General features: G+C 44.2%; 1 protein-coding gene across 2 annotated transcripts in view; it reads right to left on the bottom strand.

Moving 5' to 3' along the window:
• Positions 1-25,000, bottom strand: part of LHFPL2 (LHFPL tetraspan subfamily member 2) — a 184,920-nt gene that overhangs the window by 120,248 nt on the left and 39,672 nt on the right. The window contains exon 1 of one of the 2 annotated variants that reach the window (XM_089658360.1): positions 21,242-21,322. The exons of the other annotated variant lie outside the window; for it this stretch is intronic. The gene's annotated coding sequence lies outside the window, so the exon portion shown is untranslated. Of the gene's footprint in view, positions 1-21,241; positions 21,323-25,000 lie in introns of those variants that run through there. 2 annotated transcript variants of the gene reach the window in all.

Here is a 25,000-nt window from a genome sequence, read left to right on the forward strand (position 1 = left end):
AAAAAAAATTCTAAAAGTATGATTAAGTTACATGGATGTCTGCACAAAACCATTTGCACCCAACATATTTTCACCAAAAACCTTTGTTATCCTACTTTAAATTAAAGAGCTCAAAGAACATTGCCAACTGCTTCTTACAAAACCTCTATAAATTTTTTATCAGAGCTCAGTTATCCAAATGTTCGAGGACTCCTACATGCTCACTGTTAATATCCATTTTGTTTAAATGAAGAAACAACTTTTTCTAATAACTGTCTAATTCCGTTGTACATTCCATCATGTTTTCTCTAGAAAGACACGTAAAAAAGATCAGATATCGAGGAGTGTCAGATGCCTGGTCCCCCTTTGCAATTTTTGGTTTCATTTGCTGTCCTCTAAAAGAACAAGAGGAAGAAATCACATTGTGCAGACTAAGACCAGCCACCCAATATTGTTGGAACCTTGTCAGATGCTGAAAATTGTTTAAGAGCGAAGATTGGTGGTGTGGCTGTTGTGTCATAAACCTTTACCTATTTCTAAGCAACTATTGGTAAAATCAATGTTCAAAAGCAATCTGCCACTGCAAAAACCATGGAATGCTCAGTTTTCCTGCTAGCTACACTGTATTCAAGGTAAACTGCCAGATCCTGCAGTAAGCAACTCTTCCAGGACTGTAGATTTCCTGGTCCCATGCCAACAGTCACTATAAGATATGAAATGAAAATTTTATTGCAAAATACGTGCTCAATGGCAAAAAAAAAATATAGGCCCTTTAAAAGGATAACTAAAACCAAGAACAAACATTAATTATATTGTAGTTTATCAGTCCATAGATAGGGTGGCTGCATTAGGCCTCATTCACATGGCACTTCGGTTTTCTATGAAGGATACTTACTAGTTGCAGCTCCCACTTATAAATGCTCTGTATGTTGTAAGCATGTAACAGTTGAGCAACACTTACACGCATACAGCTTTTCAGCACAAATGGTCTCTATTGACCACCACCGCTGCTCAGCTAGATGTTAGGATACAGGTGGTGCCATCTTTACATTGAAGGAATTCAATCCTGACACCAAACAGTCACCAATCTCTGCTCACTTAAAGCCAGCAGGGGACAGATGCAGCATCCACCTAGGCAAGTATAATTTGTGGAAAAAAAACCAAAACAATCATACTTCTATTTTAAGTTTAGATTAACTTTAAGATGGGAAATCTAGGAGGTGTAGACATGTAAGAGTATTTTATCTAGGAAAGCAATATTTTCACAATCAGAGAGACACTGGGTTTCATTCACCAATATGTCTGAAGTTGGATTGCAACCAAATATTACCTTTAATTTTCTAATTTGATTTTTGCTATATGCCAGTTATGTTCATTGATCAATAAGGATCACAATGTGGCCTTCAGACTACTGTTCTAACAGTAAGTTCAAGGAAATTAGAACAACATTTATTTTATTTTACCAAGCAATATTGAATTTCCCCCAAACAGCCAAATAAACTGTGGTTGACCTCTGTCTATTTCTCAAATCTTAAAGACACAGATATACATCATTTAAAACCCAAGTTCAGCAGAATTATCACATCCATTATCGAAAACATCCCAAATGCAGCCAATTGACAAAGTCAAATCAAAACAAGGGATGAAATTTCCTTAGTACCAATGATTTAACAACCTTACTGACTATATAAAACCACAATTTGCAATTACGTAAAAAGTTCGCTTCCTAATAGCTTCCAGACGACTGCAGAGGAAGTGGTGTTAAAATCCAATTAAGCATGGAAGGTAGTCTAAGCGCTTGGAAAGAGAATGCTATTGGAGCACACAGAAAAGCTTCAAATGTCAGAATGCCTAGGCCCTTCACTGGGGAGCCTGGAAATTCTTTACTCATTGACTGGTAATGCCAAGTTTTCTCTCTCATATACACAGCAATGGAAATATAGTTTAGGCCACTATGAACAGACCTACAAATAGGCTCTCTTTAGTTCTCAATATACAATAAGGAATTCTATGTCTACTGGTCAGCACAGTGGCTAAATGGTTAGCACTTCCGCCTGGCAGTACTAGGATCGTTGGTTCAAATCCCAACCACGGCACCACCTGCCTGGAGTTTGCATGTTCTCCCTGTGTCTGCGCGGGTTTCCTCCGGGTACTCCGGTTTCCTCCTACACTCAAGACATGCTGGTAGGTGAATTGGATCCCGTCTAAATTGGCCCTAGTATGTGTATGTATGAATGTGAGTTAGGGACCTTAGATTGTACACCCCTTGAGGGTTAGGGACTGATGTGAATGTACAATGTATATGTGAACCGCTGCGTAAGTTGACGGCGCTATATAAGTATTGTTAAAGTCCACCTAAAGCAAAAAAACAATAGTACATTCAAATCAAAGAGCCTTCATGAAAGGTATTCGCTTAGATCTAAGGCTACATGCACACAGGCAGTTGGCCTGTCACCATAAAATCCTGGCATTTTTTGGAGCCAGGAGGAATATGTGTAAATATCAAGCCCCACTGCCAGTAGCTTATCAGAATTTACAAAAGGCTGAAAAATCCAGTGGCTGTATGGAATGATGCTTGCGTTTAAGGTCAATGGTGCTCAAGGATGTATTGCTCTGAATGCAGAATTCCTGCATTTTGGGACATTCATCCCTGAACACAAGGCCCTAATCCTTTTTTTTTTTTTCGCATCTCTGGAATTATTAAAAGCTTATTTTCCCCTACCGTCTTTCAGGCCAGCACTCTGAGAGACCTCGGCTCCTCCCCATCTGAGGAAACACCTCCACCTACAATAAAAAAGCTCCACTCCCCTCTGACCTCAGTTCAGGTGTTTCCTCCGGTGGGGAGACACGAGGAGGCGCAGGAGGACGATAGGGGAGCCGAGGGCCGGATAGCCGGCTGTGAGGCCCGACGCAGCCGGGAGTGAAGGCCGGAGTGTCCGGCTGCATATCCTCCCAGGGCAGGCTGCCAGCAGTGAGAGTGCATCCCGGGGGACGGGACAGGGCACTTACCTGCTCTTCGCCCCCCGACCCCCTCCGGCGAGGGGGGGTGTCGGGGTGGCCGTGGTGAGGTCTGGGGAGGATCGGGGGGAGTTCCGCTCCTTCCCATGCTGGCGGTCTGAGGGCTTTGCCGGGCCGGACGTCGGGAGACGGCGGTTTCCGGCGGAAGGGGCGGGGCTTCGCCCAGGGCCGCGACTTCCGCTTCCGGTCGCGGCCTTCACACCACGGCGGCGCGAAATTTGAATATGGCGGTGCGGTGCACAGCGGTCTGGGGGACAGACCTGCACCAGGCGACCACCCTCCGGTACGGGATGTCGGAGGCACCGGGACCAGGAGATGCCAGCACCAGCCAGTCACAGGTAAGGTGCCTCAGTGGAGGCCTCCCCTACCTGTGGGCCCCTAGCAGAAGGTAGGGCAAGGGGTCTGCGGTTTTTCAGGCCTTTGTTGCTCTGCCGGGAAGCAGGGGGGGGGGGGTGTTTAGTGTCGGACTGATTGGGCTTCCCTCCTCCCCCCTTTTCTTTTGTGTCTTGCAGGGCAAGGCCCGAGCTAAACTTAGGCACCAGGAGCCCAAGCGGAGATGCCCTTCCTGTAAGGAAGTTTTAAAAGAATCTTGGCGAAAGGTTCTTTGTGGCCCATGTATACAGGGGTTGGTGAGGGAGGAGAAGCCGGAACAGGGGGACCTAGCTAGGTCAGTGAAGGAGTTGGCTACCACCTTCGACTCCTTCAAGTCCCTCATGGAGAGGTTTGCCCTCCCATTACCTACACTTCCCCCCCCCCCCCAGGTGGCTTCGGTGAGTCGTCGGGAACCCCTTATGACTGGGGAGGAACCAGTGGGGGACTCCCAGTCTGAGGAGGAATCAGCGGGTGAGGGTCCCTCGGAGGAAGGGAGGGGCCCCTCCCGGTATAAGTTGACCCTAGAGGAGGTTGATGAGCTCCTGGGGGCTATATACGAAACCCTGGACATTAAGGAAGAGGTTAAGGCCTTATCTCTCCACGACCAAATGTATCAGGGATTGGAGGAGCACCAGCACAGAATGTTTCCTGTGCATGACATTTTGGTAGACACGATTAAGAAGGAGTGGCAAGACCCGGAAAGGAAACCGTTCTTCTCAAAAGCATTGAGGAGGAGGTTTCTGTTTTCGGAAGACCCGGAGGCGGTCTGGAACAAGAGCCCCAGGCTAGACGCGGCCTTTTCCCAAACAACCAGGAGAACTGACCTAGCGTTTGAGGACATGGGGGTCTTACCAGACTTATTGGACAGAAGGGCAGAGTCTCTCCTTAGGAAGGCCTGGGACTCGACCCTGTACAACCTGAAGCCGGCCATGGCTACGACAGTGGTAGCCAGGAACTTAGAGTATTGGCTTACGCAATTACAGGCCCATATTGTGGCAGACTCTCCCAAGGAAAAGATCTTGGCCTCTTTTGAGACCCTTTTGCAAGGAGTGGGGTATATTGCGGATGCTTCCGCAGAGTCGGTGAGATTGGGGGCCAGGTCTGCTGCCCTGACCAATTCAGCCAGAAGGGCGCTGTGGCTAAAGACATGGCAGGGGGACATCACTTCAAAAGTTAGGTTATGCGGCATCCCCCTCACAGGAGACTGTCTGTTCGGCCCGGGGTTGGAGGAATTATTGGACCGGACAGCTGATAGGAAAAAGTCCTTCCCCCTCAAGAGGAAAATGCAGGAGGGGGGGACACGGAAGACCCGCCCGGCAAAGAGGCTGAGCCTGCGACCGCCTGGTCAGGGTAGGTCGGCTGGACAGAGAGGTAGGGGAAGAGGGGGAGCGATTTTTCGCCCTCCTGAGCAGCCCCAAAAACCAAGGTGACTTGGTTCCTCCTGTGGGGGGAAGATTGGCGGCATTCCTCCCACAGTGGGAAGCCGTGGTCACCAGCCCCTTCATTTTGGATGTCATCCGAAGGGGTTACCGGTTAGAATTTCTGAGACCGCCACCCGAGACTTTTCTGGTGACGACCCGTCCAAGGGATCCGACGAAGGACGCGGCTCTGGTGGGCGCTTTGGAGATTCTGGAGTCCCAGGAGGTCATCTCCAGGGTTCCAGTAGCGGAGCGAGGGAAGGGAGTTTATTCCCATGTGTTTGTGGTTCAAAAGCCGTCTGGGGCGTTCAGACTGATTTTGAACCTGAAACCCTTGAACAAGTCAGTGCGTTACCGGAGGTTCCGCATGGATTCCATTTTTACGATCAGGTCCCTAATCCCACCAGGTGCATTCATGGCATCCATAGACTTGAAGGACGCCTACCTACACGTGCCCGTGGCGGAAGCCTCTCAGAGGTTCCTCAGGTTGGCAGTGGGGGGGGAGGAAGGAATTCGACACTGGCAGTTCAGGGCTCTTCCATTCGGCCTTTCCTCCTCGCCAAGAGTATTCACCAAGGTTCTGTCGGAGGCACTGATTTCTATCCACTTGAGGGGGATTTCAGTGGTGGCCTATCTGGACGATTTGCTGCTCTTCGCGGATTCAGAGGCTCACTTACGGCAAGACCTGGTTATAGTGAGGAACCATCTGGAAAGCTTGGGGTGGATTTTGAATCTGGAGAAGTCCTGCCTGGTGCCTTCTCAGAAGGTGATTTACTTGGGCTACACTCTAGACTCGGTAGACCAAAAGACCAGCCTGACTTTGGAAAAAGTCACCAAGTTGGAGGCCGGAGTCAGATTACTGCAGGGGAGCAGGTCGATGTCCATAAGACAGGCCATGTCGGTACTTGGATTGCTGACAGCGTCCATTCCGGCGGTTCAGTGGGCAGGTCTGCATATGCGTCCCCTCCAGTTGTGGATCCTGAGGGTATGGGACAGGAAGTGTCACTCCCTAGAACGCAGGGTCTTGGTGCCCCCCAGTGTGAAAAGGTCTCTATGGTGGTGGAGGAGATCGTCCAGCATAACTCAGGGGCTGTTGTGGTGCTTTCCGATTTCCGCGGAGGTCACTACGGATGCCAGCGCCAGGGGCTGGGGAGCCCACCTGGGAAATTTGGTGACTCAGGGGGAATGGTCCTTAGGGCAGAAGGACAAATCCTCGAATTGGAAGGAATTGAGGGCAGTGTGGGAGGCTCTGCACTCCTTCCAGGCGGGGGTCACGGGCCAGCACGTGCGTGTCCTGACGGACAATGCCACGGCAGTGGCTTATATAAACAGGCAGGGAGGGACGCGGAGCAAGGCCCTCGGGGCCTTAGCGGCGACACTGTTGTCCTGGGCAGAGCTGAATTTGGCGTCCCTGTCTGCGATACACTTAAAGGGGGAGCTGAACCAGAAGGCAGACTTCCTGAGCAGGACTCGGCTCAGGGAGTCGGAATGGGCCTTGAACCCCGATGTCTTTCAGGAGATTGTGCGAAGGTGGGGATCCCCGGATGTGGACCTTTTTGCCTCCAGAAGGAACAACAAGGTCCCAAATTTCTTCTCTCTATCCCGCTGGGACGGGTCCAGAGCGGTGGACGCATTAGGTCAGAGGTGGGACTACCGGCTTTGTTACGCCTTTCCCCCGGTTCCTTTGCTCCCCCTGGTCCTGAGGAAATTCAGGACAGAGGGGACCTCGTTAATCCTGATAGCTCCCTTCTGGCCGCGGCGGGCGTGGTTTGCGACCCTGAAGAGTTTGGCCTCTCGTCCACCCTGGGAGCTGCCACCAAGAGTGGATTTGTTAACACAGGGGCCGGTTCTTTGCCCCAGCGTAGGAAGATTGCGGTTAACGGCCTGGTTTCTGAGCAGCAGCTCCTCTTAGAGAAGGGGTTCTCGCCTAGGGTGGTGGCGACATTACTGGCCAGTAGGAAGGAGGAGACCCAGGCCATTTATGGTAGGGTCTGGGGTTGCTTTACAGCCTGGTGTGACCGGACAGCTGTGGCAACCCATAGTTTGGTTTCTGTGTTGGAATTCCTGCAGGCGGGAGCGGACAAGGGATTGTCTGTCAGCACGCTCAAGGGCCAGGTCTCGGCCCTCAGTGTGTTCTTGGAGACGCCCCTGGCCAGGGAGGCGTTGGTGAGTAGGTTTTTCAAAGCTCTGGTGAGGCAGAGGCCTCCGAGGTCCAGACCATTTCCGGTGTGGGATTTGGCCAAGGTGCTCGGGGGGATGACTAGGGCTCCGTTCGAGCCCTTGGAGTCCTGTCCGATAGGTGAGCTCACCATTAAGACGGCTTTTCTGGTGGCGATTACCACGGTGAGGAGGGTGTGTGAGATGGAGGCCCTCTCGATCAGAACACCCTATCTCCGTATTTTTTCAGACAGGATCGTTTTCAGACCAGACCCGTCCTTCATTCCGAAGGTAGCTCGGAGTTTCCAGAGGGAACAGGACATTGTCCTTCCCTCATTTTTTCCTGACCCGGTGGGGGTAGATCAGGAGAGGTATCATTGTTTAGATGTCAGAAGGTGCGTTCTCCAGTATCTAGAGAAATCTAGGGAGTTCAGAAGCACCGAATCCCTTTTTGTTTTTTTAAGGGGGCTAGAAGAGGCAAGAAGGCGTCTAGGACGCTGGCCAGCTGGCTGCGGCTGGCGATTACAGGAGCATATCAGGCAGAAGGCCTGGAGGTCCCGGAGGGTATCAAGGCACATTCCACCCGAGCTGTGGCGGCTACCCAGGCAGAGTTAGCAGGGGTTTCCCCAGGGCCGATTTGCAGAGCGGCAACATGGTCCAGCTATGACACATTTGCCAAGCATTACAGACTGGACCTGGTCTCGGTGCAGGAGCAGGACTTTGGTCATAAGGTCTTACAAGCAGTTAGCCCGCCCGAAGGGTGAGTACTCGCTTATCCTCTCAGAGTGCTGGCCTGAAAGACGGTAGGGGAAAAACCAAGTTACACTTACGGTAACGTCTTTTCCAGGAGTCTTTCAGGCCAGCACCGGTTTCCCACCCACTGTTGATATTGGTTATGTGAAGATGGCTTATTATGATTATGTTGTCTCGCATTGTGTCTCCCCAGATGACCGGAGGATGCTTGGAGAACTGAGGTCAGAGGGGAGTGGAGCTTTTTTATTGTAGGTGGAGGTGTTTCCTCAGATGGGGAGGAGCCGAGGTCTCTCAGAGTGCTGGCCTGAAAGACTCCTGGAAAAGACGTTACCGTAAGTGTAACTTGGTTTTTTCTTGTAGGCAGCAAAAGAATTCTTTACTGTCTCATGTACAGATATGTGCACCACTTCTATCCGATATTGAGTATGTCGGACAGCGCTTCTCTTGCTGGATGCTTTCTGGTTCTTATCTCTGGTTGCTACATGACTACAGTGGCAAAATTTTGGCAAACTTTCAATCATTAACCAGCTGCAACATGGGCACATGAAGAGCAAAAGCAGTGTTTCTTAAACTATTCAACTCCGGTCCCTGTCCACCAGTTGTCCATACGCATGTGCTGGTATTGGGGAAGGGAAATAAGTAGGTTGAACAAAAACACGCATGACCATTAGTACAGAGCGGATATATAAATCCTGACGATACAAAGCACTGAGCAACACTGCTTTAAACACCCAAATGTCCAGGAAAAGAATTTGAATTTACGTTGCCGTACTTTAAGAGAATTCTTTAGGTTCTGCCAACCCGAAAAACATGAATGTTTCATTGTTCTTTTCTTTGAAGCCACATACTGGAACAAGGCATATTTTAACATTACAAAGCCAGAGTTGTTCCTCACCATAAATCAGACTATAAACACTTCCATATAACATTCTTTCCATGTTTACAAAGACCCAATCACAACAATGCTATAACAGCGTTCTCTCCACAATTATAACCAAGTGTAGGTCAGAGAGGCACTTTTTCTAGCAATAAAAACCCAAGAAATATTAGTCATTACTAGTGAACAGAGATGGTCTAACATATCAAACCAGCTTGGACCAACGTAAGTATGGATATATTATAAGTGAGGGGCCACAGGAAAGTGGACAATCTCTGTAGTAGTTGGACCTACTACAGTAAGAGCCGCAATCGTCCAGGTCTTGTAAAGAGGAGGCACAGTGACAACAAGATCTCTACCTTGTCCAATCAATGAACAGTTAAATCTGGCCCTAGAGTGGCAATATGAAAGAGGCTACAAATGGACATCACTCCAAAAGGCATGTTATGCAGAGGGTTAAATTTCCAGGGGCTGGTGTTCTAAAGACAATGTAAATAACGGAGTAATATTTTTGGATCACCCATGACACCTAGAGCCATGTCAATCTGCTCTCTGTGGTTGTAACACCAGCCATGCCCATCAATAAAGATTCTTAAACTGTTGTGGATGGCACTTAGGGTGGAACCAGACGATGTCTCTAGAATCATGGGTCTTATCTTCACTTTTGGAGTGAGTGGGAAAGGGAAGCTGATGAAAAGCACCTTTGCCCAGTAAGGATTCGTCAACTTTAAGGCGCCATGCACACTGGACGCTTTGGCCATATCTCCTAAATGCATTTCCGACAGCAGCATTTTGGCAGAAAAATGCTTGACTAACATGTAACTAACATGTTTAGCCGCACCAAGCGTTTTGGCATTATTTCATTGGTCATAATAAGAATTGTTTTGTAATAGTTTTTTTCTGCCTCTAAACACCTATGTGTGCATGGACACAGGCTAACATGCAGGGGTGTTTAGAAGCAGAAACAAAACACCAGATGCCCCCAGGAGCAGCATCAAAATGTCCAGTGTGCATGAGGACTAAAAAAGATGACAAAACACAATAAAGTGTAAGTCTGGCTTCTCTCCATTCAAGATCCGGAACACGGTGCTGTAGTCTCTCTCTTCTTCAGCCGTAAGCCAAGCCGCACAGCATAGGGAATGCATGCTGGGACAAATAGTTGCTTACCTAAGCTGTAAGTGGTGTGAACTTCAGTGCCATAGACAAGAGCCATCTGTGCAATGCAAAAGCTGTGGGCAGCATACCTAATACCATTTATGAATTATTAACCACTGATGAAATACAGGTTTAAAATGAAATATGCATTACATTGTGTTAGTAGTAAAAGACAGCAATACGGCTACTTCTTCCCAGCCTGATGTTAGGCTTCCACCCACATGCAAACCATTACTATTACATCCACACTTTGTTTGAAACCTAATTCCACATCTGCTACTCCGGAGCTATTGGAAAAGGGATGAAGGTTTGGACAATGGAGTATGGAGGCTGTAATCACAAGCATCTGTGATTTGGTATCATTCTGCAGCATATTGCACCCCATGACTCTCCTCCTGCATTTAACAGCTCAAGAAACAAATTCTTCACTCCAACATTGTCAAATAAATGTTATTTTCCAGAAACTAAAGGAAATAAAAGGCAGTGTATTATATTTCCTTTCTGCACAAATACAGAGAATTATAAGACTTCAAAACATAGTGGGGGGAATTTATCGAAACTGGGGCAGACAGAATCTGGAGCAGCTGTGCACGGCAGCCAATCAGCTTCTGTCTGTTTTGTATTTAAACCATAGAAGCGGATTGGTTGCCATGCACATCTGCTACAGATTCTGTCTGCTCCAGTTTTGATAAGTTCCCCCCTGTATGTTCAAAGCTGCTCCAGATTCTGTCTGCTCCAGTTTGGAGAAGTTCCCCCCTGTATGTTCAAAGCTCGTTAACCAGATACACCAGGCAACAATCAAATTCAAAACTCAAGGAAAAACACAACATTTAGCATTAAATATATAGTGTAACCGATCGCTTAGTCATATTTATCTTGTTTTGGATGCAGTTTAGAAGGAAATATCCTGATCCGCAAAGCATTGGCACTTTGCAAGATTCATTATTCCTTACTAGTATTTACAGTCAGGTCCATAAATATTGGGACATCGACACAATTCTAACATTTTTGGCTCTATACACCACCACAATGGATTGAAATGAAACAAGATGTGCTTTAGCTACGGACTGTCAGCTTTAATTTGAGGGTATTTACATCCAAATCAGGTGAACGGTGTAGGAATTACAACAGTTTGAATATGTGCCTCCCACTTGTTAAGGGACCAAAAGTAATGGGACAGAATAATAATCATAAATCAAACTTTCACTTTTTAATGCTTGGTTGCAAATCCTTTGCAGTCAATTACAGCCTGAAGTCTGGAACGCATAGACATCACCAGACGCTGATTTTCATCCCTGGTGATGCTCTGCCAGGACTCTACTGCAACTGTCTTCAGTTCCTGCTTGTTCTTGAGGCATTTTCCCTTCAGTTTTGTCTTCAGCAAGTGAAATGCATGCTCAATCGGATTCAGGTCAGGTGATTGACTTGGCCATTGCATAACATTCCACTTCTTTCCCTTAAAAAACTCTTTGGTTGCTTTTGCAGTATGCTTTGGGTCATTGTCCATCTGCACTGTGAAGCGGCGTCCAATGAGTTCTGAAGCATTTGGCTGAATATGAGCAGATAATATTGCCCGAAACACTTCAGAATTCATCCGGCTGCTTTTATCAGCAGTCACATCATCAATAAATACAAGAGAAGCAGTTCCATTGGCAGCCATACATGCCCACACCATGACACTACCACCACCATGCTTCACTGATGAGGTGGTATGCTTAGGATCATGAGCAGTTCCTTTCCTTCTCCATACTCTTCTCTTCCCATCACTCTGGTACAAGTTGATCTCGGTCTCATCTGTCCATAGGATGTTGTTCCAGAACTGTGAAGGCTTTTTTAGATGTCATTTGGCAAACTCTAATCTGGCCTTCCTGTTTTTGAGGCTCACCAATGGTTTCCATCTTGTGGTGAACCCTCTGTATTCACTCTGGTGAAGTCTTCTCTTGATTGTTGACTTTGACACACATACACCTACCTCCTGGAGAGTGTTCTTGATCTGGCCAACTGTTGTGAAGGGTGTTTTCGTCACCAGGGAAAGAATTCTTCATCATCCACCACAGTTGTTTTCCGTGGTCTTCCGGGTCTTTTGGTGTTGCTGAGCTCACCGGTGCGTTCCTTCTTTTTAAGAATGTTCCAAACAGTTGTTTTGGCCACGCCTAATGTTTTTGCTATCTCTCTGATGGGTTTGTTTTGTTTTTTCAGCCTAATGATGGCTTGCTTCACTGATAGTGACAGCTCTTTGGATCTCATCTTGACAGTTGACAGCAACAGATTCCAAATGCAAATAGCACACTTGAAATGAACTCTGGACCTTTTATCTGCTCATTGTAATTGGGATAATGAGGGAATAACACACACCTGGCCATGGAACAGCTGAGAAGCCAATTGCCCCATTACTTTTGGTCCCATAACAAGTGGGAGGCACATATGCAAACTGTTGTAATTCCTACACCGTTCACCTGATTTGGATGTAAATACCCTCAAATTAAAGCCGACAGTCTGCAGTTAAAGCACATCTTGTTCGTTTAATTTCAAATCCATTGTGGTGGTGTATAGAGCCAAAAATGTTAGAATTGTGTCGATGTCCCAATATTTATGGACCTGACTGTATATAGTGCTGACAACTTGCATGGTGCTTAAAGTGGTAGTTTTGTTTTATGATTCACCTGTAAGTATTGTAAATATCTCCTAAGCGTGCACCGTTTAGGAGATATTTACTTTTACAGCGCCGATGTCACCAGCACATGTGCACTGCGCTCTCAATGGATGGCATACTGTCCATTGAGAGAGCCATGCCTTGGCAGAGACTCCTGTGCACATGTGTGGGAGTGACATCACCGCAGCTCGGCCAATCAAACCGCTGCAGCCCACGAACCCGGAAGGAAGACTACGTGAAGATGGAAACCCCGGGGAGAAGTGACCGCACTCCGCTGGAGGGATTAATTTTCAGGCAAGTCTTTCATAATGTGTAACTATGTGATGCACACTAGCACATTAGGCTGGTAACTTGCAGGAATAGATTTTTGGGGATTTTTTTTCCGGTTTACTACGGCTTTAACATGCAGTATACTGTACATTCACATCAGTCCCTGTTCCCAAGGAGCTTACAATCTAAGGCTTTAAAAACACATGAACTCCCCTAGATGTTTAGATCTCCTGGCAGCAGAAAAACGGTAAGCGCGGCAAAAGTGTGCGTATACAAGGTACCACATTTAGCACTTGGATGTTTATTCATTTGATTGGTCAGAGTATTTTCCATTGACATGAATAAACATCCAAGCGCTAAACACGGCTTTGCTGCATTTTTTTGCATTCAGGAGAGGAACATTTAACTGCTCCTAAACTCTGGTAAAAGCCTATGTGTACATGGACACATAGGGTTTTATTGAGTTGAGTTCAGGGGCTTTGGCAAAAAAAACACCAAAACCTCCTAAAATCACGTTTAGGAGAAGCAGTGTACATGAGGCCTAAGATCCCCATATTTGGAGGGACCTTGGAAAACCAAAGTAGCTGGAGGAACCCCACAGAAGCACAAGGAGAACATCCAAACTATGTAGGTAGTGTTATGGTTTTGAACCAATGACCTAGTGCCGAAAGGCAGAAGTACTAACCACTAAGCCACTGTTTCCGGTCTACAACTCAATACTGTTTCACTATGTGGTGGACACAGACTTACACAAAACAGAATTCTGCCAAAAAAAAAAAAAGAAAAAAAAGAAGTTGAACTCTGGACAGACTTTGTAAGCTCCAAGGAGCAGGGTCCTCCTAACCCACTTGTATTGAACTGTATTGTCTCCTGTCATAAAGCGCTGAGCAAACTGTTGGCTCTATATAAATCTTGTATTACAATAATAATTTAAGACCCCTTTTTTTTTTTTGAAAAGAAAAACTTTTATCGCGGAGATAAGCACAATAACAAATAAGCGTAAAAAAGCTTAATACTGAGACAATGGAAATTTGATCAGGAACAAAAATTGCTGTCTGTCAAAAGGTTGTAATTACCTCCCATTAAAGGGATTCTAAAAAAAAAAAAAAAAAAAAAAAAAAAAAGGATTTTTTTTTTTTTTTTAAACAAGCAGCATGTCATATTTACCTGCTCTGTGCAATGGCTTTGCAGAGAGCAGTCCCGATCCTCTTCTTTTTGGGTCCCCCCCGCCAGTTGTCATCTTTTTAACAATGTTGGGTGAAGGGGGTACCGGTTTTGCTCTGCTTTGATATTTTTAATAAAGATTGTTACATTTGACTGGTCCAGCCTGCAGTTTTTGCCCTCTTTTGGGACCTCTTTTTTGGTGAATCTCTTCTCACATACTGCATTTTTGATCAAGATTTTAATTACATCTTTAATTAGTTACGCTGGGAGTACAAACTGTTGTATAACATACATACTATACCTACAGTGTTATTATCCCACCCCACTGCTACACAATATTTGTATTCCCTATTTTTTTTCTCTTTATTTCAATAAATATATTGAACAAGAAGTTCTACTGGTGCATGGCCATATTTAGAGAGTTAAGGGAACAGGTGTCCCCATAGGAGTGTATTTTACCTCATCTCTTGTTCTGGTGACATCTTTAACAATTTGGATTTTCCCTTATTTTGCATCTTAGTGATAGACATAGACTGTATCAATAAAAAACGATACAGGTCTAACCCTTCCCTAAGCTATTAGAAACTTAAAACCAAGAAATGCCTTATAATCCACTTATAATGACAAACATAAATTTGACAATAGCGTCCCTTTAACTTTGTACTGGTGTCATAAAGGGTGAATATCATTCATCCAGCTGTGAACATGAGTCTTGGCTTTCATTTTACCAATAAAGTACATCAGTTGTCTTTGTTCTTTTTGGTAAATTTGGTCATAAATCACTTCCATGTATGCTTCAGAACAGATAATTTATATAACATGCATCATTACATCACACATAATAAGATACAGCTAGTTCCATCCGAAGGGAAATGTTCAGTAATAGCAGGAAGTGTACAAGCTCTAGGGTAAGAGATTACCAGTACTCAACTCAATTAGTCTACAGGAGGTGGAAATGCAGCATAAAGGCAATCTGTATAAGTGAGTACACATTAAAGGATGGACACCATCAATCACACAAGACATAGCACTCATGGTTACGTTGTATATACTGTACAGCATGTCACCACACCCTGCACAAAATGGAACACACAAAACCTTTACAGAAAAGGCAAGTTCTTTTAAAATGTTTAAAAAATAGTAAAAAAGATCAGTTTCATGCATGCAAAAAATTAAATTTTGTTTCCATTTACATTTTATATTCTATTTCATGGGGGTAGCAATATTTTCCCAAGCTCAGGCTTCGTTTCCTGCTCTGCATGCTACACAATGATTATTCTTTAATGTAACATCTTCAAATGAAAGCCCAAAACTGGAAACAAACTGGTCGAATTTATTTGGACCAGAAATGGCCAGATGAATTTCAACCAGATGGTTCCCCACTCAACAGAAGTTGACTGTTTAATTGATTTCAGTCAAAAGGGACAGGTTGTAAAAATTTCCATTGATCAGCAGCTACAGCCAATTATCAGGTGCCACTGTCAAACTGGCCATACACTCAGGGGTGTATTTGCCGCAAGGCAAACAAGGCATTTGCCTAGGATGGCATTTTTCAGGGGGGCGGCACCGGCACCGCCCCCCTTGTCAGCAATGACGCGCAAGAGCCGTTATCTAGGCTTGCATGTCTCCGCCACCTGCATGGGAATGGATCCGATCCGTGATAGCCTGCTGGAGGACGGGTGGAGAAGGTGTCCAGTGTCCTACTCCCCAGGCCGAATCACTTGCAGATGCCGTGCCGCGATGTGTGGGCTGCTTAGCCCAGCTAGACTCGCTCTGCCCGTTTGGCGTTCGCATTAGCCAACCCCTCCCCTCCTCTTTTATCCGGCCACACCCCAGGAATTGGGATCACTGAGCAGCCAGATCTGCAGGATCGGAAGAGAGGAGGAGCCTCCGCTGATCTGCGAGTGCTGCCTTACCTCGACTCTGCCCATTGTCTGTATGGGGATTCGGGGAGAATGGAGCAGAGGGACGGGTGCTGTCTGTGGAGGAGAGAGGGAGCCCTGCCAGGGAGAGGGGAGGGAGATGATGCTGGCTGGAGGTGGTGCTGCTGGGGATCTGCAGGATGGAATTGGAAGGGCACAGAAATGAGTAGCTGAGCATATGCAGTCAGCTCACTTTCCCTCTCACAGAGTGTTGAATTGTGAGAGAGAGTAGACTGTGTGTGGTGGGTAGGGAACAAAGCCAAGTGCAATTTATTTTTTTTTTGGGGGGGCACGCATCCAAAAATTGGTACTTCCTGACATTTGCCATGCAGAGAGGGGAGGGCAGTGAAATGTCCGGAGCTGTGAAGATCAGTCTCTCTCTCTATAGCAGGGGTGGGCGCAGCGTCCAGTTTTTTTGTTGCCTAGGGCAGCACAAAACCTAAATACACCACTATATACACTGCTTGAAATTTGGCTGGTTAAGCAGAGACCAGCCAACTGCAGATCGCTTTTCCGAAGGTAGCGGACAGGTGGCTGGGAGGCAATATGTTGCCTTTTCACTGGCTGTTTTAACACTCAAAAGTCTGCATCACTGCTCCGCAACTGCAATGCACATGGTTGCAAAGCGGTTGTAGAACAGCTTGGCAAATGTACTGCCCATCCAACGTGACAGCAGGTATCATTTTTCCCATTGAACTTCTTTGCAGCACTCTTAATGATAAAAAGATACTTTTTTTACATTTATTTTTTGTTTAATTTTTTTTTTTCGAGAGTCACCACGAGAACACCAAAGAGCATGTTCCTTTTAAGTGAAATAAAAAATTGTGGGGGCAGAGTTTTTCCTTCCAAAAATACAGACAAAAACTAACTGGATAGACTTTATATGGCTGTACAATTACACAGGAATTCATCTTTTGGACTCAGGTGGGTGGCTATATTCAGCTTGAGTGAATCTGCTTTGAGTACGTGAAAATTTGGCAAAAAGTAAAACTGTTCGGTTTCCTCAGGGGGCCAATTAAAAGAACTTCAAACACTTGGAAGCATTTTTTTTAATATAAAAACATTTCCCACCTAGATGGAAAAAGTTTATGTGGGTGGGCATCAATCACTCCCTTTCTATAGAAAGGATTTAAAAAATAAGTCACTGCATGTATCAAACATTAAAGTGGGCCACAAAGAGGGTCACCACGGGTCTTGGCAGATCAGCAACCCTACATAGGGATAGGGAAAGCATCTCATCAAAAATTTAAAACATTAAAATCTAAACTAAATCTAGAATTCCTTTAACAAAAAAAATTATTTGATAGTTCAAAGGTCAACAATCTGGAGAGTTTAAAAAGAAAAGTATAGTTTTTTATAATTTTTTTTTTTTATTTGTTATGACCAGAACTAAAAAAAAAAAAAATGTAAAAATATTTTTCTTATTTAGTCCAGTATGACATATAGAATTCCCTATGATTTTTATGTTGTCTGCTATCCAACCAGCAGGTGGAACACTAGGCTCCTTTTCATGTGTTTTCCATTGTCTCCTTTGCTATAAAATATCCTGTTTACAGAGCTCAATAAGTCAATCGGAACATACACACAGAAATGGATAAGTCAGAGCAGTGACTCAGGTGGTTCTGTCCCAGGTTTCATTCAGCCAAATAGAGCCACAAGGAAAGACTGCTAACTCTTGAGATACCCTAGAATACTCATGGAATTTTTTGCCATGCATTAAAATTTAAATGTAGAAAACAAAGAAAGTAAATCTAGTATAAAAAATACAATACATTGGGTTTACAGCTTACACACTTTAAACCCACAGGGAAAAAACACTGTTTTCACATAGAAGATTTGGTTTTAGGGTATATGTAAACATCCAACAATGAACTTTCCTTATTTGCTCCCTTTTGGTGTGTTATATGTGCCACTGCAAGTGTTTTGTTACAACTGTTTGTAAAGTGCAAAAAAAAAAAAAAAAACTCTTGACGGTGTCAGAAAATCAGAGCTGTCATGAGAGTAGTTCCTATGTTATGTCAATGAGTCGTCCTAGTTCTTATTTTGCACTACAGAACCCCTGTGCTAACAACTGGGCAGGGCTGACACCAAGTATTGCAATTTCAAAGCACAAAAATATACGTGGTGTCATTCCACAAGAGGAAATTAGGAGCCAAGTGCATTTCTGGCAGATCAGCAGATATTACAAATTTGCATGCATCGCACAGATGACTATATATACAGTACATATCTTTTTTTTTTTGGCACTAATTTCCTAGGGTATGGTGTATCATTGCACATCCAAATTGCCGATGCAGAAGTAGGAACGCTTATTACTGAATACACTGCAGCACCAATGCCGAGCTGTGAACGGACTACCCACTAAACAAAGGAAGGAGTTTTATTGCACATATGTGGGAAAAAGAACCAAATGTGTTTTTTGGACAATGATGTAAAAGATATTTCATTAAACAGGAAAGTCCTTTCACTACAAATTCACATAATAAAATTACTTATGCCATTATATCATTGCCTAAAGCAGAATAATCAGGAAAACAAGCTTGGTAGGTCTAAGCCAGCATCCTTTATGTAGATGGATTTTAACTTATCACATGGTTCTACTATAAACATCTGGCAACCTAACAGAAAAATCCATCATGAAACCATACTATGTCCAACAATGTGCTTATATTAATTCTGACAGCTCTACGTGAATAATGGGAAGTGCTGCTAAAGGTTTTTCACAAAAAAAATTACCTATTCAGTACCATAGATTACAGTGGGACACATTGCCAGTTGAGAGGTAAAGAAGTCCTAAGTTGGCAATACACCAAGTTAACTTTTGGCTGGTTCCTAATGAATTGGTCACAATTTGCTCTGTGGGTGGTCTTGTCGGCACCCTGTGGCTTAATATCCATTGAAAAAGAAACTGAGGGAACCAGGCCGAAAGTTGTTGGTCAAACAGGGCCTGCATCCATTCAGATGCAGATAAGGTTTTGAGTATTTTGGCACCCCAGGGCACCAACAGTCAGGGGAAAGATTCATCCATCCATGCTGCTTAGCATTGATGGAGGAATCAGCTAGGTTTTTTCATTGTACTGGTCAAGTAGTTTAGCTACCACAAGGTGTCTTTTAAATGCTAGGATAAGATACCAGCCACACAGCGAGACCACTATTTTCAATAAGTTGACCAACTCAGATTCCCATTGTGAGACGGAGCAGAAAAGACAACCACTGGGGTTGATTTACTAATAGTGGAGTCTGTTCAATTTAAAAAATGAATGTGCAGTAAGCTTAGTAAATATGTATGTGCGTTTGTGGAGAAGTGATATACGTGAAAGTGCCGGCAATGTAGATGTCATTGGGGTTTACCGGAGCATGGCCACGTACAGTCGGTCATTCACTTGTATTGCCAGCTGTTTTCAATGCCGCATGTTTGGCTCCCCAGAAGTCAGAGAGCGCCAGGTATTTTATGTCTCAGCACATACAAAAGGAGCTGCTAAGGGTTAATGTGCATGAGGCCTTACAATGCCTTGTTTTGCACTGTCGCTTTAGGTACAGGAGTGCCTAGGCACATTCACATACCTGGAAGTACACTGCTATTTTTCTGGAGACATTTCAGAAAAAAAAAGTTCACAGTTTAGGCACTTTTAGTTACTCTCTGTAACATAGAAAATCTTTACTTGAGTTCAGGTCCACGTTAATATTTTATTTTTTTTAATAAAAGCGCAGTGCAAGATTGTGGATAATAAAAAATCCATTATGTTTTTCCACTGACTGTAAAAGGCAACAAATGCCAACAGAAATACTGTATATTCTTGAGAAGACGGGAGGTGCCGACTCAATGTAACAATTGTCTTTTCTGCTGGAGGCAAAGAGCAAAAAAACTAATTCTAGTCTTAATGAAGTCACTGTCTGATGGCTATCCAACCCAATTAAATCTTGAACCGTGATCTTGTTTTATTGTCACATTAGGCTTCTTCCTATATTATTTTAGTTCCATTAATGACAAAAGAAAGTGATCGATCAATGTTGGGAGGAACTGCAATACTTTACTTTTACTTTGGATTCTGTGAAAAGTTTACTATACATGAACTACAATATACCAAGTTCAATAATGATCTTAGAAAAAAAAATGTTAAGGCTCATGCACACTGACACATGTATGCATTCACCCATGCTCTGCGTGCACAGTCTCATTCATGTCTATTGGGATGCAGCAGCTGCATGGACACAGTCGCTGGTCCCAATTCTACATCCTTGCAGGTGCATGTACCCGGACACAGACAGTGTTAGTTTGTGGACATGTTCCCCCACCCCAAAAGTATGTCAAATTGGGACCAGCAGCCATGTCCATACAGCTGCTGCATCCCAAAGACATGAATGGAACGGCTTGTGCATCCTGGCCAGGCAAGGATGGACCTTTGCATGGGTGTACATAGTTTTTCCCATGTGAATGAGGCCTTAATGCAGAAAGTTTTTCCATCGATGTTTCCATTGTTCTTTATAGAAGTGGAGGAGATTTTTATGCATGTTGTATATAAAGCCCATATAATACAGTAATAATATTAATGTTGTCAATTGGCATATCTAAGCAATTACCTGGCAGTGTGAAAACAATTTACACTCTTACTTTTCAAAAATGTAATAAAATGGATATATTACAGATTACCAGTCTTAGATGTGGTGGCAGTCTTCGTTTTAATTTTTCATGCTAAGAACATTTTAATAAAGTACACAGAATACCCATTGATCGTACCAGAAATACAAATAGGCAGGCATATTTGTAAACCGGCCTGGATGTCAACCATGGCTTCCTCCATAGATACTGAGAAGGAGTTAGCGTAGCCATACCTGGACAGAAAGTGTATTATTTGCAGGATTACCAGGTGAAAATAAGGGGGGACAGCTAAAAAAATTGTTGAGCCATCATATCTAAGGACAGGTAGGGTTCTTTTTTAGTTTATATATAAAGTGTACTAAAAAAAAAATAAAAAAACTGTACTTTGTCCATTTAGGTGACATAGGATTGGCATAAGGAACTGTAGATACCTTCCAAAAACTGTACATACTCATTCACTAATGACCAAATCAGATCTTACACAAGGCTAAGGACCCTTTCATGGCCCCATGTGACAGCACTTCATCCCGACGATTGAATACAGGCACTACACTACATTTTAGGAGATAGGTGAGAGAATTGCCAGTTTTTCCAGCCCACTATAGGATATATAAAAACTTTCCAAGGAAGAAATTTTAATAGCAACGTTTTGATACAGAAGAATTTGTGCATGTAAGAAACAGCAAAAGGCCTGCATGTAGGTATGTTGGGAACTACCCAACCTAATTAAGAAAAGGCAAACAAAAAGGGAGACTAGATCATCAGATTACCAGGAAACAGGTGATAAGGCACATAAGAGCTATGCTTGACTGAAAAGCTGAGAGGGTTGGCTATGTTCCCTGTATGTATTTTAAAGCTTAATCAGCATTTTTGACTGGAATGTAATTTTAATGTTTCCCTTACCTTTCTCAATAGTAGCCCTCCCTAAGGGCTCATGTACATGGGACGTTTGAAAAACTCTTCTGACCGCTGGAAACTGACTGCTAGAAAAAATAGGTTAAAAATGTCAGTTTAGCCGCATTTACCTACCGCGTTTAGCCGCATTTATGCATGTTTGCGTTTAGAAGCGTTTTTAAAAGATAACCTCAGAAGACCCTCCCAAATGCCCAGAATGCACTGAAAAATAGTAAATTCACTAAAAAAGGCTACTAAAATATCACGAGTTATTTTATCAAGTCAGTATTTTAGTAGTGAAAACCATACGGTAATGTTTCAGCTGTCAGCAGGATTCCCACGGACAGCTGAATGTAAAAGAAAGAATTGCCGGCAATTAAAAAATATTAAACGGCGTGGGGTCCCCCCTCCCATCCATACCAAGCCCTTCGGGTCTGATATGGATTTTGAGGGGAAGCCCCACGCCAAAATAAAAAATTCTCTTTAAAAAATGGTATGGGGTTCCCCCTCAAAATCCATACCAGACCCTTATCCGAGCATGCAGCCTACGTGAATGAGTATGGGGTACCCATTCACAGAAAAAAAAAAGCTGTGTGAAAAAAGACAGGAGACATTCTTTAACAAGTCCTTTATTAAAAGAAGGAAAATAAAAGAATGTCCCCCGAAGTAGATCCAATCTCAATCACGATGCCCGCCATCAATCCGAAAAAAAAAAAAAGGGTCTGCATCCAACGCTGGCCTCCAGCCTCCGAGATGGTTTGACAGTTCTTCACGTATTTGAGCCCGCCCCGTGTGACATCAGTGACCAGCATGCGCAGGTCGATGATGACATCACCCGTGTGACGTCACCAGGTGGCCCCGCCCCTTACATATTTAAGAACTGTCAAACCAGCTCAGAGGTAGATGGCCGTAGACCAGCGTTGGAGACAGAGACTTTTTTTTTCGGAGCGGCGGCAGGCATCATGATTGACGTTGGATCTACTTCGGGGGACATTCTTTTATTTTCCTTCTTTTAATAAAAGACTTGTTAATGAATGTCTCTTTTCACACTACAGCTTTTTTTTGTGAATGGGTAGCAGTACCATGTACCCCATACTCATTCACATGGGGGGGGCCAGGATCTGGGGGGGCCCCTTGCTAAAGGGGGCTTCCAGATTCCAATAAGCACCCCGCCCGCAGACCCCCACAACCACAGCGCAGGGTTGTGGGGAAGAGGCCCTTGTTCACATCAACATGGACAATTTTGACGTGGTGCTTCCTTTCAAAATCCATACCAGACCTGGAGGGCTTGGTATGGATGGGAGGGGGGACCCCACGTTGTTTTTTAAAATTATTTTTTAATTGCCGGCAACTCTTTTACATTCAGCTGTCAGTGGGAACCCCGCTGACAGCTGAAAAATTAATGCATGCTTTTTATACTCGGATGCGGTAAGATACCGTTTAGTGAATTGTGACCTGGATATGGACCATTCAAAAAATGCTTCTTAACACAAATGCTTATAAATGCGGTTAACCGCGTTTACAAGTTTCTGGCGTTTGAAAAGCCGGTAAAATCTACTCCTGAACGCAATTTTGCTGCTTTAAAAAAAAAACAAACGACTGTGAACTCAAATGCCTGTAAACGACTGTGTACATGGACACATAGGAACACCTTAGGAAGAGTTCAGGGGCTGCTGAAAAAAAAAAACAAAATGCAGAAATGCTCCTGATCGTCAGTTTATCAGCTGCAGTGTACAAGAGCCCTAATTCTCATAGAAATATCGAAGCAGTTGCCAAATTTTTTTGTTTCAGAGCAGTGATCCTTTTGCTGGACAAACACATTAAGATTTTTTTCACTTGATTCCGCTATCCACACTTAACAGTGTTAAAGGACAGAACTGCGGTTTTGGTTTTTGTATTCTGACAGCCAACACGCATGGCTGGCAGAATACCAAACAGTGCCTACATTATTATTACAGGATTTATATAGTGCCAACAGTTTGCTCAGTGCTTTACAATATAAAAAGGAGACAATACAGTTCAATACAAGAGGGTTAGGAGGGCCCTGCTCCTGGGAGCATACAATCTAATAAGAAGGGGCTGGTGGAACAAAATGGTAACAACTGTGGGGACAAATAGAAGATTCACTTATTAGCTGAAGGCAGGATAGGCTTCCCTGAAGAAATAGGTTTTCAGGGATTGCCTAAAAGTGGACAGAGTAGGTGATAGTCTGACAGTTTGGGGTAGAGAGGTCCAGAGGATGGGAGAGGCTCTGGAGAATTCCTGGAGACAAGCATGAGAGGGGGGGGGGCGAGCATGAGAGGAGGGGACGAGCATGAGAGGAGGAGACAAGCATGAGAGGAGGAGACAAGCATGAGAGGAGGAGACAAGCATGAGAGGAGGAGACAAGCATGAGAGGAGGGGACAAGCATGAGAGGAGGGGACAAGCATGAGAGGAGGGGACAAGCATGAGAGGAGGGGACAAGCATGAGAGGAGGGGACAAGCATGAGAGGAGGGGACAAGCATGAGAGGAGGGGACAAGCATGAGAGGAGGGGACAAGCATGAGAGGAGGGGACAAGCATGAGAGGAGGGGACAAGCATGAGAGGAGGGGACAAGCATGAGAGGAGGAGACAATGGAGCTAGAGAGAAAGATCTTGGGAGGACAGTGGGAGTTTGGCCAAGGAATCAATCACAATTTGATCTGGGTATAGGCAGCTTTATGTTCACTTCTATATCTGGTGAGCCATAGCCAGGAACATAGTAAGATGTCTAGACAAGTGATATGCACATGCATCTTTTCATGTCTAAGGCTCAGTAAGTAATAAGGAAAGGATAAGCATGACAGCCCTTAAGCGTACATCAAAAGCAAGTAAGCCAAGGTAGCTCCCATATCTCTTCCTGGTGGTTCCTTTTAATCATAAACTGATTCCAAACAGCATATATGTCACTTATCAGCTATGTCTGGGACAGATTTGACAGAACAGCTGTGCAGACCAGCTGGCATATCCCTGCTATCCAGCTTCCATCCAAAGCAAATATTCTGAGCACACAGCACTTCTAACTCATTAAAAACTGAAGGCATTCCACATTTAGAGGAAATAAGATTACGGGCTTGGTCCTGCTGCCAACACTGAGGGTCTACTTATTAAAAAGGTCAGTCTGGTAATTTTGCCTTTTTGCCATGGGAAGTATTTCCAATGTGAATTTCACCAATTTTTCACCCAATTATTATTAATGAGAAAACCCCAAAGAAGGAAAGTTGGCTTTTTGGGGAGTTTTGCGGCAACTTTTCAATCTTTTTAATGCACATTTGGGATAAGAGAATGTATCTACAAGTTTCACTTCATTGTAAATCCTAAAAATAAGGATTTTATTGCTTTTTTTCTGGATAGTGGACAGAGCATGCAAATCCTTTTATGACCCTGTGGCCAACTGTACATCAAAAACCTCTGGTTTACACAAATATACAACCCAATAATATTTAGAACGCTCCACCAGTTCAGTGAAAATCTTATTGGATTCTTTTACCCTACTGCACCATATTCTGTTTAGTTATACTTTCAGTCAAATCTTTAAAAAAAAATAAAAATAAAAAATCTAGATATCCTTTTATGTACTCCACAGACCATGGTGTCAACCTTTACGCCAATCAGCCATAACATTATGACTACACATCAAGGCATGGATTCCACTAGACCTCTGAAGGTATGCTGTGGTATCTGGCACCAAGCTGTCATCTGCAGATCCTTTAAGTCCTGTGAGTTGCAAGGTGGGGCCTCCATGGAT

The sequence above is a fragment of the Staurois parvus genome, unplaced genomic scaffold, assembly GCF_062004578.1.
Source record: "Staurois parvus isolate SC_StPar_1 unplaced genomic scaffold, SC_StPar_1.0 ptg001065l, whole genome shotgun sequence".
Classification (NCBI taxonomy): Eukaryota; Metazoa; Chordata; class Amphibia; order Anura; family Ranidae; genus Staurois; species Staurois parvus.